The sequence below is a fragment of the Octodon degus genome, unplaced genomic scaffold (assembly GCF_000260255.1).
Source record: "Octodon degus isolate 3935 unplaced genomic scaffold, OctDeg1.0 scaffold00005, whole genome shotgun sequence".
Taxonomy (NCBI): Eukaryota; Metazoa; Chordata; class Mammalia; order Rodentia; family Octodontidae; genus Octodon; species Octodon degus.
In genome coordinates, this window is record NW_004524581.1 from 18,207,670 (window position 1) to 18,223,134 (window position 15,465).

General features: G+C 55.5%; 1 protein-coding gene across 6 annotated transcripts in view; it reads left to right on the forward strand.

The window, feature by feature from the left end:
- Positions 1–15,465, forward strand: part of Zmiz1 (zinc finger MIZ-type containing 1) — a 193,413-nt gene that overhangs the window by 136,527 nt on the left and 41,421 nt on the right. The window contains exon 1 of one of the 6 annotated variants that reach the window (XM_023719079.1): positions 100–178. The exons of the other annotated variants lie outside the window; for them this stretch is intronic. The gene's annotated coding sequence lies outside the window, so the exon portion shown is untranslated. Of the gene's footprint in view, positions 1–99; positions 179–15,465 lie in introns of those variants that run through there. 6 annotated transcript variants of the gene reach the window in all.

The following is a 15,465-nucleotide window of genomic DNA, read 5'->3' on the forward strand; positions in this document are numbered from 1 at the left end:
CCGCCGCCGCCGCCGCCGCCCGGGCGCGAAGTGGGGATGCAGGCGGCGCCCGCTGCCTGCGCGCAGCCTTTGTTCCGCGCTGGCTGAACCCTGCCCTGAGTCGCTCGCTGCGGACGTTGCGGGCCAGACCCCAGGCCGGCGGGCGCTAGGGCGGGACTGCGACCCGAGCAACTTGTAGGTGAGTGTGGGGCCAGCGGGGTCGGCGCCGGGACGCCCGCGGGCCTGGCCCGGGCTCTCTCCAGGCGCGGGGGCGAGTGTGCGTGCCTGTGTGTGACAGAGGAGGGCCAGTGCATTGTGGGTAGCGCCGTGTGCTGCATGGTGTCAGCCTGAGGCTTGGCCGTGAGAGTGGCACCAGCGTGTACCGGGCCCATTTTGTGCGCCCACACAGGAGGGCGGGGATCATTTCTCCTGGAGCCCAAGGGCAGGTGCTCCCGATGTCCCTCTCCCAAAGGTGAAGTGGTGGCTCTCCCGCAGACATTTTACAAGGCTCCGTCCTTTGCAGAAACAAAAATCAACCAGGGAAGCCTCTGGGAGGCAGAGGCTGAGGGTCTTAACTCAAGACTGCTCCTTTGTCAGAATGCAGCCAGGGTGCTAGGAGCACCCGGTGACCCCCACTCCTGTGGCAGGGCACCCTTCCCCAGGCTCCTGATAAGTGTGTATTGGGAAACAGGAGGAGGACTAGGGAGGGATGGGTCTGCACTCCAGGGCTGGACAGTCCCTTCCGACCTGAGGCTCTGAGCACCCTGTGTAAGACCTTGAAGGAGTATTTCCCGGGACACTGCTGGGACTTAAAGGGCAGATGCCAGAGGTCCCCTCCATGTGGTTTTGGTGTTATGTTGATGAGTAGGCCCCAGATGGGTCCTGGTTCCTGAGTTTAAATGGGAGCTCGCTCTGGGACACTAGGGCATCTCCAGTTGGCTTGGGGAGATCATCATTCTTAGAGTGGGGGCACAGGTGCCCTGCCCTTGACCACCAGGCTGGACTGCCAGATGGGCTCTGAGCACCGCTGACGGCTGTTCCAACAGGAAGGTTTTGTGAGGCAGCTGGCAAGGACCTGGTGCCAGAGTGCTTCTCAATGGCCCATCCTTGAGAGAGGGCCACAGAGTGGCTAGAAACTGGGCCAAGGATTGAAGTGAGCAGAGCTGTATCATCCAGAAATCAGGGTGACCCCAGATGGTGTGTGAGGATCCAGGCTTCTCCAGTTCTGGGGCTCTGGTCCTGAAGCTGGTTTCCCATCCACTGCAGAGTGGAATGCCCCTACAGCACAGGGGGGATGAGTCTTGGGAGCCATACAGCTACTGGTAAGCTTGTTCCCCTTTTTCATGAATTGGCCAGGCAGCGACTACCCTGCAACTAGCTGGATTTGAGTCCCTTCTGAGCTATTTTTACCCTGAACTTCCTTCATGAGAAACCACCAAACAGCGATGCTTTGGTGAGAATCTGGGTCTTTACCGGAAACAGCAGCCTGCAGAGTTTGAGACTTGCTTCCTCTAAGGTCCCTGTACCCTTTCCTGGACCTGCCTTTGCCCATTCTCCCATCACATCCTTGTACCCCCAAGAACCTGCGAGCCCTGGTTTCAGCACTGGAAAACCTATGTGCTGGATACCACTCAGGGAATGGCAGAGATCTCTGGGACAGGGACTGCATGCTACTTGTCACTGTGCACCCCAGCGCCAGCCACAGAACCAGGCAGGTGCTGGGTGCTCAGTTACTCTTAGTAACTGCATGAGCAGAAGCTGCCCTGAACTGTTTCCCTGTTCTCGTGGGAGCTGACAGTGGGATTGAAAAAGGGCACTGCTGGCTCTGCATCAGCCTTGATTGAATCTCTGCTCAGCGACCGGCTAGTGCTCAGGCCCCAGAGACTCTTAAGATGAGTCCCTTGTCTGCAGTCAACCAGTTGGACTGAACAACTGAGAGGGAAGAGAGATGATCCTGTGGTTCTTTTGCCCCCAGGCTTTCCTAACAACCCTGTGACTCAGGGCCAGGAGTAAAGGATGGCAGAGCCAGATCTAAGGCCACTATCTGGTATGGTAGCCGCTCACCATGCATAGCTGACTGTACGTTTAAATTAACTCAGAGTAAAAGTTCAGACGCTTGTTGGAGTCAGCTACACTGAAGGTGTCCAGTAGCCACGGGAGGCTCATGGCCACTTTGGTGCAGGCCAGATTTAGAAGACATTTTCTCTATGGGAGAAAGTCCCACAGGGCAGCTCTAGCCTAAAAGAGTAGAAACTTAGAACAGAAGTGAGGAAAAGACCCCAGCCCACAGTGTGACTGTACATATGGCCATGGGGTAAGAAAGACCCTCTATGTCCTTAGCATGTGCGAGGAGGCATGTACCAGCCACATGTTACCATTTCACATAGGGAAAAGCTGAGGCTCAGTTTTGCCACCTAGTGAGGGGTAAGCATGGGCCCTGGGTCCGACCTCCAGAGGTCAGCTAGGGGGCACGGGCAGGGAGCAGGCCCCGGCACAGCATCAGACCTCTTTGAGGACAGCCTTGGTGCTAGTAGGCGTCAGTCTCTGTGAAGTCATCCATCGATCTGGCTGGAGAGCCAGCCCAGCCCCAGTCCTCAGGAACAGACAGTTCTGAGCTGGCAGAGCTGGATAGAGCAGGCGAGAGGCATTCTGGGCAAAGGAGGTGTTTACCTTGATGGATGTGGCCCTGGTCCCTGTGGGCAGGTTGGTTCCTCCAAGTGGAAGAAGGCACTCAGCAGTGGGCCCACAGCCCAGGTGCCCAACGCCACCCTGAAGAGGGGGCTGCAGGCCCGAGGCCAGGAGAGACAAGGGTTTCTGGACACTGGACACATGATAGAAAGTGCCCCTGGCTCTCGCCATGCCTCTGTTCACTGCCCCTCGTGCCACTGGACGTCATCTGAGCTGTGCTTGCCCTCACACTCCCCAGAAGCCTCAGCTGCTGTGGGAAACTCTCCTGGGGCCTGCCAAACAGCAGCCACTCTCTAGGGAGCCGGCTCAGGGAAAAACAACCCCCCATCACACACACACACACACACACACAGCTTCTCAGGGGGCTCCAGGCAGTGCCACAGGCAGGGAAGGATAGCCAGCCAGCCCACTATGCAGAGGGTGAAGGGGTGAAGGGACAGGCGTCGCAAGGTCACACAACAGGGCAGGCCCGGATGGCACTGATGCCCTTACGCTGCTGGAGCTGAGGCTTGGGATTTAGTTCGGCTCTGCTTCATGTGTGCTGCTCTAGCCAGGTGAGTGTGGTTTGCCAGGGACCGTGTCCTCTTATCATGAGGTGCCATCTCCCCCAGAAACAAAAGACCCCTGAAAGGGGGTCTTCACATTCTGTTCAGGGGAACTTGAGGAATAGGAGGGGCTGCTGGGACCCCTACCCCTTTCCTGGTAGCAAGGGAAGGCCTCCTGGGGTGCCCACAATACCCTAGTTCCTCAGTCCCATGGGCCCTTCTAAAACAGACCCAGGCCCCCAAACCTCCCAAGCATTAAGGACTCGAAGGCTGGCCCATGGCCTCTGCCCCCTCAGGAGTATGAGTCTCCTCCACCACTAACCCAGCTGTGGTCCTGACTTGTACCTCAAGCCAGCTCTGGGGGGTTCCCCAGGGCATTTCCTGAGCCTCCCCTGTCATCCTGGGTTCTCCCACCAGCCCATGGGGTGAGGTCAGCCCTGGCACCTACCTAGGGCAGAGTGGGTGCTACCTGGGTGTTTAGTGAGTGAGAGGAGAGATAGACCAGAGCAGCCCTTCCCTGAAGCCCAGGTGGGGCTTTGTGAAACTCCCCATCAACCTCAAATGCTGTCAGAAAGCTGTTCCACATGCCCAGCCCTCAGGTGATCATATCCAGGTCACATCATGTGTGACCTTTAGTAAGTCACTTCCCCTGGGGGTCCCCGGGGTATTCATCTCTGTACTGAGTGTGTTGCTGTCTCATTTCTTCCCATCATCTCTGAGAGACAGAATCACACGCAGGACTTCAGCCACCAGCCCTTAGCAAGGTGGGTATCCCCACCAGCATCTAGAGGTGCTGTGGGGAATCCGAAGGTGCAGTAGAGGTCTCAGTAGGGGGAAAGGGTGACTGTAGGGCCGGAGCAGCCCACAGCTCCTCCCCGAAGTCAGTGGGAGTTGGGTCCCTGATACAAAGGGCGATGAGGGTCAGATTGGAAGACAGTGACTTCTAGAACCAGAGGGGCATGGAGTGACCATGGGGACAGGTGAGCAGAACCTCCAACTGAGGTGAAGTAGGGCCACCACTGAAGCTGTGGCCCGAAACACAGATTCTACCCCAAGGCGGTAGGGACCCATCAAAGGCTTTGGAGCCACAGAGGCCCCTGGGACAGCCGTGGCTTCCAGGAGCAGGGCCGGAGTCTGCGAGGCAGGAGGAGGTTGGCATCCTGCTTTGGGAACATCCCTCTGCTGACGCAGTGGAAAGTCTTCTGGTTGCAGGGTTCCTATTTTGCTGTTGCCCAGGGTAGGGGGCGAGGGCAGCCAGCTCTGCCTTCTGAGGAGCTCCAGGAACTTGATGGAACTTGTCCAGACCTCCCTGAAGAGGCCCTGGTGCTCTCCTGGAGAAAAAGAGATCCAGTCCTGTTCAGGGACTAACAGGCCCTCAGGGGTTAGAGCTGGCCCAAGAGATTTTAAAGCACTGTATTTCCCAGGGGCTGGGGCTGGAGGGGAGTAGAGAGGGAACAGCCCCTGAGCTCTCTGCGCCCCAGTGTTTAACCCCTGCCCCCCCTGGGCAGAGCCTCAGTCAGCCTCTGCCTCTGTATTTCTAATCTGATTGGTGGATGTCATGTGCACAGAAAGTGTAGCAAGGTCTGGTGCGGCCCCTGTGTGTGGGGGAGGCCTGTGGAAAATGGGGTGGGGTGTTTCAAAAAGGAAGGAAGAAGCGGCCCCTGTTTCTCTTTAAAGTGTATGTGTCCGTGGGATATGATGTACCGTTCCAGTACACCATGTGTGATCAGCTCAGGCCGTGACCCTTCTACCCTCTTCATTCCATTGTCCGCTGCCCAAAAGCCATCCCTGATCCCAACCCCATGCTCCCCCCCAGACATTGTCCCTTACTATCCTTAAGCCTATGTCCCACAGCTACATACCTGTGTGTTTCCAGTGGTCACTGGCCCTCCTGGGTGTCAGCCCTGCTAGACTAGATGTTGAAGGCCAGACATGTCCAGGACATGCTCAGTGTACATCAATGTTAGGCGTTCTGTAAATGTCCGGCACAGGATCCCTTCCACTCAAATAGGTGGGCAGCAGCAAAGGCAGTCACCTGAGAAGAAACTGAGGAGCCCTGGGTCACCTCAGATTGGCTGTGCAGTGGCTGGGGGAATCCCTGCCTTTCTTGGTGTCTCTCTCTTTAAAGATAAGAGTTGGACCCCGTGCAGCAGCCACTAGCTACATGCAGCTATTTCCAGGCATGTTAGGTAAAATTCAATGAAGTTTTCAGTTCCTCAGTTGTGGTGTCCACCGTTCAAGGTCTTAGTGACTCCCTGGGGCTGGTGGCTCCCCTGCTGGAGGGGCCATGAGGCTGTTCGGATGGTCATGGGCTGAGTCTCTCAGGGAACCTGTCACTCTGTCCCCACAGTGCTAGGGCAGACGGGATCTGCAGGGGGCTGAGACACAGAGGGCTGCCTGCTTCCCTGTGGGCAGCTCTGCTGGCTGATCCCACCTTGGGCCTGCCAGGACCTCCCTGCCCCAACCACCCTCCCTCCCTTCAGAGCTCTTAAAATGGGGCCACCCAGAGTCCTCCCCAGACAGTATTAGCAAGTAATTCTGAAACCCACATCTGTCATTTCCTGGGTGACTTTGGGTAAGTTACTTCACTTCTCCAAACCTTTGTTTCTTAATCAATAAAACAGAGCTGCCAGACCCTGCCTGGTAGGGCTGCTGTGGGGGCGTGCGTGTGGCAGCTGCCAGGTTCAGTTCTGCTGGCACCTGGAATTGCTCGGGGAGCGGCAGCCTTCATTCCCAGCAGGTTGACTTCAGTCCCTCATGTAGTCCCAAACCAGCAGGGGTCTTGGTTCTTTTCAGTCCAAAAGTCTGAGAGACGGGTTCTCTCTCAACCTGACTGCCCTGAACCTGGGCCTGTGTCCTCTTGTCAGATGGTCCTGTCTCTCTTCACAATGTACCTTGTGACCAGAGCTTTTTCTGTGTCCTGTGGAAGGGTTGTTCCTCCCCGCCCCCCGCCCCCCGAGTGACTGCTGTCATAGGACAGCCTGAACAGCCTGAGAGAGAGGAAGGAGCCTGAGAATTCTTGTCATTTGCCCTGGTGAGAAGCTGCCGGTAGCCACCCGGAAGTTCCCAGCCCAGCTTGTGTGAGGGCCAGCGCCCACAAAGCCACTTCCATTTCCCCAGGGACCAAGCTGGGGATCTACCCCCAGGACTCCTGAAGTCACCTAGTGTTGGCCCAGGAGCCTGCTGTCATTTATCAAGGCCCTGTATGTGCACCAGGCTGTACCCCTCCATCCTCTTGTTCCCCTGGCCCTCCAGGATAGAAGGGGCTCTAAACCACTCCCCACCTGTCTGAGTGGTACCTCACCCCAGTGCTGGTGGAAGATGCCAGATGCCCTCCTTTGGGGAGCCGTGTGCTCATAGTCCTGAGCCCCCAGAGCTCAGGGCCCTTAGTGCAGTGAAGAGGCTGTGGCTTCTCTGTAGGGTGTTGGGGACAACCTGTGTAACACTCACATGTGTCTGCTTTGTACTTGGTGGCAGCCCCAGGGATGCTGGGCAGAGAAACTCCCTACCCTACTGTGGACCCAGCGTAGCATGACCACCGGGTCTCTAGTGACTTCTTAGGGGAGCAGTGGGAGGGGCCTCCCAGAGTCACATCACATCATGACCAGGGAAACAGTGAGGACCCAAGACATCTTCCTTTCCGTGTGTTGGCCCCCTTTGGCCCCCTGGGATGTAGGCAGCCTCCTCCTGCCAGGCAAGGACCCCACAGCCCACCCACCCAGCCTGGAATTAGGCCTCTGCTGCTTGGAGCCAAGCAAGGGCCCTAATCCTCTCAGAGCTTTGCATGGTAGTGGGCGGGCTTTCTCCAGAAATACCTTCAGTGACCTGGATAGAAGCTTTCTCAGGTGGCAGCCTCTGCAGTGGCGATTCTTACCCTGAGGCTTCCTTCTCCACCTCCAGCGATACCCCATGCTCTCTTACCTAAATGGAGCCCAGCCTCTGGCAAGGCCGGGCCACACTGGTTTCCATGGACTCCTCCTCCCTGGACTTAGACCCCTGCCACCTAAAGCGCTGCAGTCAGCACACCTAGCTGAGCATTAGATGTGCCTTTGCAACCCAGCAGTACGCTTAGCAACCTTCTCTGCAAGGTGGAATAGACCGGTTGTCACTGTAACAGCCACGGTGTGACCTCCCCTGGGGGTGAGCATACGCGGTCCTACTCCTGAGAAGCTTGGATACACATGCTCCCTGCTCATGCTTGCACTAATAGACACACGTATGACCCCCCGACTCCCCTCCCCCTGGTATCCTGCACCGACACAGAAGCGCCCAGTACCTCTGTGGGTTTGTGCTAGGATGTTGCATTTCAAGTTCATAGCTGTGGTTCATTCAGGTTTGTATGCTCAGCATCTGGGGGAGCAAACCATGCCTGTCAGTATGTTTTGAATGAGTGAATGAACAAAAGAACAGAGAGCAGGCAGTAGGAGGAAGGTCTGCCTCCTGAGAGCTTAAAGACCCACCATGAAAATGACAAGGAGAAGGCAGGTATGTGGGGCCATACCTCTGGCTTGCAGGAATGGGTCCAGGAGCCTGTTGCAGGGCACATGTGCTGGTGAAGAGGAGTGAGGTAGAACACTTGCAAATGTTCCACGGGGCTTGCACCTTGCACGCCTACGCTGGGACACACGTGTGCCCACATTGATGTGCAAAGGATGTTTCCACACTGAATCATTGTTGGATGAGCGTGTGAGTGGGTTCTTGTGAGTTTGCGCAGGCTTAAGCCCCACAGGCTGTTGGTGGCACATTCAGGACATATGAGGGATGTGTGAGGAGCCAGGTAACACAGGTGTGTGGGGGTGCAGACACCCAGATCCCTTTGGGTTATGCTGGTGGCCCCCTGCGTGAGTCAGCTGTGTGGCCTCAGCTGATAATAACAGCAACCCTAGGATCGGTGGGAGATTCACCAGCACCCCAAGTCCAGCAGCACCGCCCGAGGGACGCAGTGCTTGAGTATCAGTCACCGTTGTGTTAGGGCAGGTGAGTGGAGAGCCTGTGCTGCTGTCCAGAGTGTAGGCCTGTGGCTCTGCCAGAGAGCACTGAGGAAAGAACTCGGAAGCCAGAGCTGACCCGAGGTGTGGGGGCGCCTGGGGGCCCCTCCTGTCCTGGGGAGGACCCAGGACCGCACAGGCCTTCAGGAAAAGGTGCTGGTGGCTCCTTGGGGAAATCACTTTGGCATCCACAGCCGCCTTTTGTCTCTCTTGATATGGCTGAAGAATGCTGTGGATTTGCTCAAAGCTACCTACAAGGAGAGACATTGGGATTGTTTTTATATAGCACTTGTTGTCTGCCCGAGCAAAAATTCCCTTGTCTCCCTGGGCCTCTGTTTTACCCATCAGAAAAATGGCTTTGTCAGTTCTTGCCTTGTGTAGCACTGGGGTAGAAGGGCCCAGGGAAGCTTGGGTCTGTGAGCCTGTGAGCCCTCCCTGCTCCTTTGGTGGCCTGGCTGCTTCCCCCTGCAGCCACTGTCTGCTCTGCAGACTCACCTCAGCTGATGTCTCCTTTAGGTACGCAGGGAGGGAAGCCAGGCAGGCTGCCTTGCTCAAATTCAGGACCAAAGTCAGGGATTGCGGACCACCTCTAGAACGTGCAGGGAGGAAATGTGCTGATGTTCGGTGTCCAGCATCTCTTTCAGGCCTGTGATACTTTGGAAAGGGAGGTGTTTTGTGACCTCCGGCAGGGAGGAGCCGGGTACCATGGGTCCTGGGTAGAGCTAAGGCCTGGCTCTGGCACTGGTGTTAGAGACTGAGCCTTCAGCACCCCGGGTTCCCCCCAGCCCCTCATCACTGCCCAACAGGATCTGAGGGAGCTTGGGGTACAGACAGTAGGATCATCCTCCCTTGTGCCTGCGGCTCAGTTAGGAGCCCTTGAGCAGGCAGATGGCACTGTGACCCCAAGAGGCACCCGTGGACTCGGCCTCAACGTATACCACTCACACACACCCCGCCTTGGATTTTCCTTCTCCATTTAGGAAACTTAATTATGACTTAAATTCTCATTTTTCACCAACTTTGTTTTTAATGTGGAATAACTAACACTTGTTTGTATTTACTTCAGAAACCAAGTCCCTGGAGGTGGGGGAAGTAGTCTGTTAGGATGAATCCTAGAAGTCCAATTAAGAGCAGTTGTTCCACTTCAAGGTTTTCTAGTGCTTTCTGGCGTGCCCTGCTGAGTCCCTAATTAGGCAGCCAGGGGCGTCCAAGCTCTGGGCCAACATGGCAGGGGGTGCCCTGTTTGAGGGCCAGGCTGGGGTGTGTTCAAGGCCTGAAACCCGCAAGTGTCTGAAGGGCCCAGGGGACAGTCCCATCCTGGACATCAAGGGCTGGGCTGCTGGCTGCGGTGTCATAGGCCTGTGATCCCTGCTCTTAGGAGATTGAGCAAGAAGACTGTGGGTTCGAGGCCACCCTGAGTACATAGCAAGGCCTCTTTAAAAAATAACAAGCAAGGAGCAGGCTGAGATCACTGTCCCAAGGCTGGCTGCCTTTGTGAACATCCATGTCAGGAGCACACACTCAGTCCCGAGGCCCTTGTGCCCAGGCTAGCTCTGGTAGGCTATTGCATACTGTCTTTGCTGTCAGTGGGAAGCTAGCCATAATGGGGTTCAGCTTGATTGTGCCAGTCATTGCAGAGCACAGTCACCATGGATGGGCTACAGCCAGACTGAAGTGACCAGGCTTGGCATCACAGTCAGCAGGTGGGCAGCCCCCAGGGGAGGCAGGCAGAAGCTCTGAGGCCAGGGCAGCGCAGCAAGTCTTCTTGGCTTCAGAAACCCAACACCTGATACTGCTCTCAGGATCCTGCTTTCCAGCGCCCTGCCCGAGGGTCTCCTTCAAACAGATGCCTTGGAGCCAAGCTCAGCCTGCAACCTCCTGTGTGCTGGAGCCGCCTTCGACAGCTGGTGGTGCTGCAGCCTCCAGGCGGCTGGCCTCCAGCCTGCACGGCCCAGCCCTCTGCACGGTGCCCCTGCTGCCCCAGAAGGCACTGCCCTCCACCTGGCCCTGGGCCTGTTCCCCGCGGCCTCTGGGAGGTTTAGGTTTCTGCCTGCCAGGTGGACAGCTCCCCCTCATGCCCCGACACAGCAGCTCGACTCGCAAGCCTGCAGGGCTTCTGCCAGCCGGGCCCCCAGGTGCCATCTGCCACCCTGTTTGCAGGTGGCAGGTAGGCAGCATTGGGACAGGGCAAGGAGGCAGGCAGGTCCCAGGTGGGGAAGGTATGGGGGCTATAGCCCTGCCTGAGGGGCAACTTGTGCCTGGTCTACCACCTGGCACTAGGCTGCCCCCAGCACTCTGAAGGAATGGGTGAGGGCAGAGCTGGCAGGTGGGGTTGCTAAAGAGGGGTCCCCCGTGTGTGCCTTCAACTTCTGCATGTGTAGGAGGCATGGGGTCCACAAGGGCCTTCTGTGCATCAGTGTCTCTGACCATCTGCCCAAGCCGTTCGGCCCCTGAAATGCCTGTGCCTCTCCCCGGTGGTCCTCCTGCCTGTCCGTGTCCTTCTCTGCCTCTGCCTTCAAGCTCTTGAGGGTGCCTCAGAGCCATGTCCCCCACATCGGGTTGCTCAGCCTAATTTCATTTTCCCGGGGCTCCAACACACAGAAATAAACCCTCCCTCCCCACCCCTGCACTTCTTTGATTTAACAAGCCTGCTGGAAAACAACAGTGATTTCCGCATCGATCATAAACAGAAGTGATTACCATACAATTACAGCCTGAACCATCAGCCTGGATGCAATCACAGAGCTGCATTGTAAATCGGAAGACAATTGCCTGCGGAATTACCCCCAAATTGGTTTAAGTGGCAACAAAAGAGTGTTGGCATTTTGGCATTTGGGGAGGGTAGGGAAAAGCTAGTGGGCCTGGTGACAGAGGGCCCCTTTTGTGAAGCTTGTGGGTACCTTCCTTGGCACTGGGGACAAGGCTCAAGGGGGAGAGCTGCCTACCACCTTCCTGCACCCTGTCCTTTTTCCTTTTGAATACTTCTTGCCCAATGCGGGCCTAGTTTGTTACAAGCTCGTTTATACTAATGTGTGAGTGGCTAAGTGCCTTCAACTGGGGACAGTGGAGAGGGGTGAATCACAGAGATGGGGTGCTCTGGAGAGCCCCTCAGCTCTTCAGTAATCCCGCTCCCTTCTTACCTGGCTCTTCTGGGTCACCTCATCCAACCAGCCCAGCCCAATGGTGGTCTCTGGCCAGTACTGCAGCATTCCACCCAGGGCAGCACCCTCCCTCCTGTGGTTCAGCGTGTCCCTGGGACCCTTCCCAGCACTATTCCTGTAGGACAGAGTAGCCACTGGAGGGGTACATGTGCACAGCCAGGGTAACCCAGGTCTGTTCTTTGCAGCTGGCAGTTTTATGAGAAACCTCTTGGCTCCTCTGGGGCTTGAGGGGTCAGGGAGCCCTGCTGGCGACTGGTTGCTTTTGCTGTCAGGTGTGGCCAAGTCCGAGCTGCTGGTGTATTTACAGGGTGCAGCTGGTACTTGCAGGAAGGTTTGCATGTGCTTGTGGTTTATTCTCAGTTATTTTAAAGAAGACCTGCAGGATGGGACGACTGGCTCTGGTTCCCACTGCCCTCAGTGGGGAGGAACTTTGGGACACAGAAGTTGAACTGAGGTCCCTCCGCTCGACTTCCGAGCATTGCCAAGTGGCACCCTGGGAAGCAGGAGGAAGACTGGTGTCTCTGAACTCTGTCTCTGGTCCTGGTGTCATGGGTACCCTTTCAGGATGCAGAAGTCTGAGGGTAGGAGCCCATCCTAGAGCTACAGATGTGTTTAGAACAGCTGCCCCAACTCTGCCCTGAGCTCTGGGGGCCTCAGTGACGTCTCAGCTGGGCCTGCAGGGCCAGGCCATGTTCTGAGGAAAAGCTGCACCTGGCACCACTGCCTCAGTGCTGGTATCCAGAGGAGGCACTGGCAGCCTTGACCCTGTAGACCATGACCATGGCCAGGGAGAAAGCTGCTGGTCCCTCCCAGCACCCCGTGCTCACCTGCCCCGTCCCTGCCCTTTCCTGCAGGGGAGCCAGGTGCCCAGTGCAGAGATGAGGTCAGAGCCACAGAGACCCGAACTTAGGCTTCACCTCTGCCATCTTCTGTGCTCAGAACTGCCCTTTCGCTTTCTTGAAAGCTGCCTGCTTTGCAGGACTGTGAGACCAAACAGGTGACTATATTCTTACATCTGGGCCCCTCAGCTATTGGCCACTGTCCCCCTCAGTCTCAGAATGCAGAGAACAGGGATTTGGCCTTGGTGGGGCGTTGGCCAGAGTCAAGCTGTGCTCTGGGTCTGCTCCATCCAGCACAGAAGCCCCATGAGGCATTGACACTTACATTTAATGAACTGAAGTTCATTGAAATTGAAACTCAGCTCCTCCGTGACACCTGCTGGGGGTCAAGGGTGGCCATACGTGACTCCCGGCTGTGGTTTGGGTGGCATAAATCGGCAACATTTCCACCCATGCGGAAATTCCATTGTAGTGCTGTGCTCCGTCGTCACCCCACTTCACAGGTGTGACACGGGGCCAAGGTTGGTGCAGCGTGGTGGGCTAGCTCAGAACTGGAGGGGGGCAGTTGGGATACGGCTGTGACCGATATGGGTATTGGCGCAAACTGCACCACTCTCTTTCCCGGGCTTTGCCCCACTCCCAGAGGCCGGGTAAGGCTGCTTTCTCGCTGGTACTTGGGGCAAGTACCTGTTAAGTGACAGATGAACTGCATGAGTAAACACTGCTTGCTGAAACTTTGGGGCAAGCTTGGCTCCCCTCCCAGTGGAGTTAATGTGGGGCAGGCAGAGCCAGCTGCTAGAGAGTGATGGATGGCCCCTCTCTCGAGATAAATGTGGCAGTCAAGGTAATCAGATTGTGTGTGACGGTCTAATTTGTAGGTGAAGGTAAGACGCGCCCAGCCATGCCTTGCCCCAGCCACCCATATTAGTTTAATCAAATGCCCAGGATCTAAATGACTGGATCCAAGTGATGGATGATGCACGCTTTGTTAAATGCTGTTGCCCTGTCGAGCCAAACGTCCCAGGGCCTTGCCAGCCTCCTGGACTCTTCAATTTGTTTCTTCTTGCTTGGTTATCTCTGCATGGGGCAGGGGCAGGGAGCTGGAGTGCTTCTGTCTTAAAAGTGTCTGGATTTCATGGAAGTGGAGGGGGAGGCTGGGTTGTAGAGGAGTCCCTTCCCCTCCTCTGGGAAGAAGCCGTCTTGAGTTACTGCAGTCTTGGGGAGCCCAGCTCCCCCGAGCGCTGTGTATGGCTTGTGTTCCACATGACACACCTGACTACCTGACTGCTTTAGCCTTCTTCCTTTCTTCATGAAGTTATTAGTATTCAGTACTTCTGGTACAGAAGTTCTTTACAGTACTGTAGGAAACTGTATCAACTTTCTGTTATGACACATGCTAGACAGGTACTTTATCAATAAGCTAATGTTCCCAAGCCATGGTTTCTCTTCCTCAGGAGTCTTCCCAGACCCCAAGATCAGGAAGCTGTTCTCCTGTTTTATTTTATTTTTTTTATTTTTATTTTTTATTTTTTTAATAGTTTTTTTTAAATTATTTATTTATTTTTATTTATTACATTTATTTATTGTGTGTGTGTGTGGCCAGCTCAGCCCACCAGGGGGCGGGGCTGGCCGGCATGTGGTGCTGGGGGATCGAACCGTGGTCCCTGTGCTTTGCCAAGCCTGTTTCAAGTAGGTGCTTTAGACCACTGAGCCATCTCCCCAGCCCTGTTCTCCTGTTTTAGATCACAGATTGCCGTCCACCCTAGCAGTTCTGGTCTGTGGTGTGAGGTAGGGAATCAAATTTTCAGTCTGGTCATCCTGTGCTCTGAGCCCATGCCGCTAGGCCCCGACCAGCCTGAGTTCTCGGGAGAGGGAACACAGAAAAGAGCCAGACACCGTGTCGCACACCTGTGATCCCAGCGTCTCAGGATTGCAAATTCAAGACCAGATAGCAAAGTTTAGTGAGGCCCTGTCTCAAAATTTTAACAGTGAGAAGCAGCAGAGATGTAGCTTAGCGATAGAACATCTCTGGGTTTGATCCCCAGTGTTGAAAAAAGCAAAGAAAATATTTTTTTCAAAGACTGTTACAGGGCCAGCGAGACAGTTCAGTGGAGTGCTTAGGCAAGCTCAGGGACTGGGGTTCGATCCCCAGTACCACATGCCACCCCAGTCCTGCCCCTGGGCATGCTGAACCGGCCACTGAGATTGGGCGTGGAGGAAAAAACCTGTAATCCCAGCACCTCATTCATGGGAGCCAGAAAACAGGAGGAGCGCTGTGGGTCCAAGATGTATAGTGAGACCCTGTACCAAATACATTTAAAAAAAAGACTGCAAAAAAAAAAAAAGACTGTTACCGTGTCCTGGAAAATGATGACGCAGGGAAGGGTTACGGGGTAGTGGCAGGGATGGTGCCACCATTTATAAGCTGGCTAGTCAGGAAATTCCTGGCTGAAGAGAACTGGGGGTGAGGAACAGCCCCATTGGCCCCTGGTGAGAGCAGTCATGGAGGGAGGCTGTGTTTTTGTTTTGCTTTAAGATGCTGTTTTCCTGCTTCTTTATTTCTGATCCCACAAGCACAGAACCTCTTGGAAATCAGATCCCAGAGCAAAGAAGTAGAATGGTGATCACATGCAGCAGGAGAAGAAGGGACTTGGGGCTGGCTCACGTGGGCCCCCGCATCCTTTCCTGGCTTCTCTGTGAAACATCAGCCTTGAAAGAGAAGAATCTCTATGTTGCTTATATAAATAAAAGTAATTGTATTAGTTAGAAGCCAATATGCCCACACTATAGACTGTCTTCTGCACTTGTCCTTGGATGGGCTCCTTAACCTCTTGGAGTGTCGGTTTCTTCCTGGAGAGTAAGGGTAGCAGCTCCACTTCATGGAATTGTCAGCCAGATTCATGGAGAAAAGGGCTGTGCTGAGTTCCCTGTCCTGGTGTTGACCTTCCTGGGGATGTGTCCCTGTATGACCTGACTCTCCGCCACGTACAGTGGAGTAGCTCCCTGTCCTCAGATTCTGCAGGGTTTCAGTACCTCAGGAAGGTCCAGACTGTGTCAGGTCCAAGGGGAGTGCTGGAGTTTGTGCCCTAGCCCTGGCTGACCACCATCCAGACCACTGTGGAAGCTCTGTGTGGTCAGATGTGTAGCTGGGCCAGCTCTTGGGCTCCCAGCTTGTCCAGCTGGTCACCCAGCTGACACCCCTCCCATCCCGGTGTTTCCTCCTCTCTGCTTGCTTTGTAAATTTTTAATGGCTTCCATCAGAGGC